Source organism: Marmota marmota, unplaced genomic scaffold, assembly GCF_001458135.2.
Source record: "Marmota marmota marmota unplaced genomic scaffold, marMar, whole genome shotgun sequence".
Lineage (NCBI taxonomy): Eukaryota > Metazoa > Chordata > Mammalia > Rodentia > Sciuridae > Marmota > Marmota marmota.
The window spans coordinates 9,933,554-9,937,322 of NW_026000205.1; the positions used below are offsets into that span (position 1 = coordinate 9,933,554).

Below are 3,769 nucleotides of genomic sequence, written 5' to 3' on the forward strand. Positions count from 1 at the left end.
AGATGTGTATAAGAGACAGATATATATATATATATATAGAGAGAGAGAGAGAGAGAGAGAGAGAGAGAGAAGACCAATAGAGTATAGGAAGGGGAAAGAGAGAAGAGGATAGTACTGGAGACTGAGAAAATTATGTTACATGTATTTAGGGATATGTCAAAATGAATCCCACTATTAGATAACTCAATGTATTAAAAATAAAAATTTTATAAAGTATCCTAAAATAAAAGGATTTTGTGCATGTCCTTTTCCTGAAGTCTTCAACATTATCAACAGAGATTGAGCTTACCTTATGTCACAGGGATCAAGACTCCCCAGTACTGAGGCTAAGATACTACATCAATGTATTAGTTATTAACTATTACTCTAACAAATTACTACAAGTGTGGTGCCTTAAAATAAAACACTACATTATAATAAAAAATGCTGAGATGGGTCTTTCTAGGATGAAATCAAGGTTCAGTGGGGAGTGTTGTGTTCCTTTCTGGAGACTCTACAAGTGAACTTATTTCCTTGTAATGGACTTTCCACCTCCAGGGGCCATCATCATCATCATGGCCCCCTTCCTCCTTCTGGCGAGCAAAATTAAATCTCCAGTAGTTACATACATCTCTCTGACCATTCTTCTGTGGTAACCACCTCCTTCTGTCCCTAAACTCAACCTTGAAAGATGCATTAATTTTAAGGGCTGTAATGGCTTGGATTTGGAATGTGTCCCCAAAATGCAGCAGTGTTCAGAGCTGGTGCTTTGGAGAAGTGATTGGATCATGAGACTCTCAACTTCATCAATGGATTAACCTAGTGATGGATTCATAGCTGAATGAACTATAGGGAGATGACAGAAACTAGGAGGTGGGTTCTAGTGAAAGGACGTGGGAACTGTATATTGTCCTTGGCTCCTATTTCTGTCACATTCTTTAATGCTGCCAAAAGGTAAGCAGCTTTGCTCATCCACACCTTCTCCACTATTATGTGCTGTATCCCACACAGGCCCAGAATCAATGGATCCAGATGACAGTGGACTGAAACCTCTCAACCATGAAACAAATCTTCCCTCCTTTAAGTTTTTACTCCTCAGGTATTTTGACAGTGATGAAAAGCAAGCACAAGGACACATGCAATTATATTGCAATCAATTAGACAATATAGGATAATCTCAAGGTTCTTAACCTAATCCATTCTACAAAGTTCCTTTTGCTATATGAGGTAACATTCACAGCTTATACGGATTAGGAAGTGGATATATTCAGGGCCATAATTCTACCCCAATGACTCTTAAGGCTTCCATCGTCAGACTTCCAATGTTGGGAATACTAAAGAAACCAACCCTCACTACTCCAATATTACCTCTCCAAAACTAGAAATGGGGCAGATGGCCTAGTTGTTCTTTATGACTTCTGGACCCTTCTTCTTTCACCTTTCCCAAAATCTCTAGTTTTGAATTTCACGCCAGGAGATTATATGTTAACTAGTCACACCTGACGGTGGCTCACATGTATGAAACACAGGCTCTTTCCCTTTATTTTCTGAGATTTTGGACTTAAGGTTCACTTTGTGCTACACTTTTAGACTTTTTTATATTCTTGAAATTTTGGGGTGGTCACCCAAAGGAGCCTGGTTTACTCACGCCGGCCCGTACTTCTCCCCTCTTGTGGCTCATTCCCAACAGCATACTGACAAGTTGTTCTCCCACCTTCTGCAGTTGCTGCTCCATTTCTCTGCTCTTAAATACAGAGAAACTCCTGGAATATGTTGTCTATACTGTCTCTGATTCCTCTTGCCTCCTCCTACTTTGCCCGCCCTCTTCAATCCAGTTACCTTCCAGCACAGAAAAAGCAGTCCACGCTTTCAGGAATGCCTGTGTCTTTTACTAAACCGGCCTAGGCTGCTGCCACCACGTTTACACACCTGATCACTCATAAACTCAGAACCCTGTACATACAGTCATATTTAAATTGTCCGTAAATGTCCCACAGTTCCTGTCACCATCGAGGGCACGGATTCACTCCCCGATGGCTCGGGGGCGTCACTCCCACGTCTGGCTCTGGTACCAATCTGACACCCCCTGCCCAGGCTCCCTCCCGCAGTGCTCGCTCAGGCAGGCGCACACAAGCCCAATTTACTCCAGGCGCCCTCGCTGGCAAAGCCCCTCACTCCCCAAATCCCCGGACTCCGCCGGTGTCATTCCGCTTCCGGGTGTCGCACTCACCTACCCGAATGCGAGGTCCCCTGGAATCCTGGAACGTTCCGCGCGGACTCTCGTGCGATCCGTCTGCGGTCCCCAAAGGTGCGGAGCGTGCACTGGCGGTTGCGCGGCCGCGGTGTACCCTAGGAAGTGTAGTCCCGAGAGGGCCTCAGTTCGCCGGCCTTGGCTTTGAATCCCTTCCCTTCTCTCCGGAAAGATCGAGGCCCAGCACCGTCTAGGTGTTTGGGTAAGAGCTTCAAAGAGTTACGGACTTCGGTTAGAAGGCTTTAACTGAGCTCTCCGTGCCACCGCTGCTCTGCAAACCTGCGCCTAGCCCCGGGAACGAGGACGATTACGCAAGGCCTCTTCGCCCTGGAAGTAGAATTGGATTTAACTGCTGGGAAACGTAGTCCAGAGCCGGACAAGCCACAGAAACGCCTCTGGATCCGTGGGTCACTGACAAATGTGGTGTGGCTGGAAGGTCCGGTCTCGGCCCCGCAGTGTGAATACCTTACCACACCAGCCCCGAGTCTGGCACACGATGAAGAGGAAAGAGGGCTATTGGGATGGGTGCATTGCCCCAAGGGGATCCCCTGCCTGAAAATCCTAGAGAACTCCTGAATTGTAGTATCCCTGCCATCCCCAAACAAATATTTAACTTAGCCCCATCATCCAATTGCCTTAAATTGTTTCAAGTTAATGTTCGTGATTACTTTTATTTTATAAGCATTGTTCATGCTATTCTTTTTGCTTAAGTTAATACATGCCAGCTTTGCTCACTGCTTCCTTTCCTGCATTACATTTGGATTTATATCTAAACTGTTGGACAGAGGATAAATTTCTTTCTGTACTTGCAGATTCACCAAATAATCAAGTCTTTCTTTCTAAAAAAAAATTTTGTTGTGAAATAAAAAATATTTGGAAAAGGTTCATTAAAGGTGTAAATGCAGTATAACTCCACCCAAACAAATAAGTCGGGCACTGTTAGTATCTCAAGAAGCTCAGCTGAATACTATACTGACATGTAGGGTATTAATATCTCTACTTGGGATGGGGTTCTAGCTCAGTGGTAGAGCTCTTGCCTAGCATGTGGGAGGAACTGGGTTCAATTCTCAGCACGCATATAGGTAAAAAATACAATAAAAATCCATTGACAAATTGTGTGTATGTGTGTGTGTGAGTCTCGCTGGGGATCGAACATAGGGCCTTGTGCATACAAGGCAAACACTCTACCAACTGAGCTATATCCCCAGCCCCTATATATATATATATATATATTTTTTTTTTTTTAAATGTAAACTTGTCAGTTTTTATCTGTTTGAAATTTACATAACTGCCATCAAATTGTGCAGGAGGATTACAAGGTTGAGGCCAGCCTCAGCAACTTTGCAATACCCTAACCAACCTAGAGAGATGCTGTCCTAAATAAAAAGGGCTGGAAATGCAGCTCAGTGGTAAAGTGCCCTTGGTTCAAACCTCACTACAAACGGGTAGGGCAAGCCCAGGGAAATCCACAATTGTACACTTTCAAGACTCCTTTTCCAATGGAGCCATATGTGATATTAATGAGTTATGGCAACAATT

General features: G+C 44.0%; 1 pseudogene; it reads right to left on the minus strand.

Moving 5' to 3' along the window:
• Window positions 1-2,556, minus strand: part of LOC107151762 — a 59,447-nt pseudogene extending 56,891 nt beyond the window's left edge.
• Window positions 2,557-3,769: the final 1,213 nt, after the last annotated feature.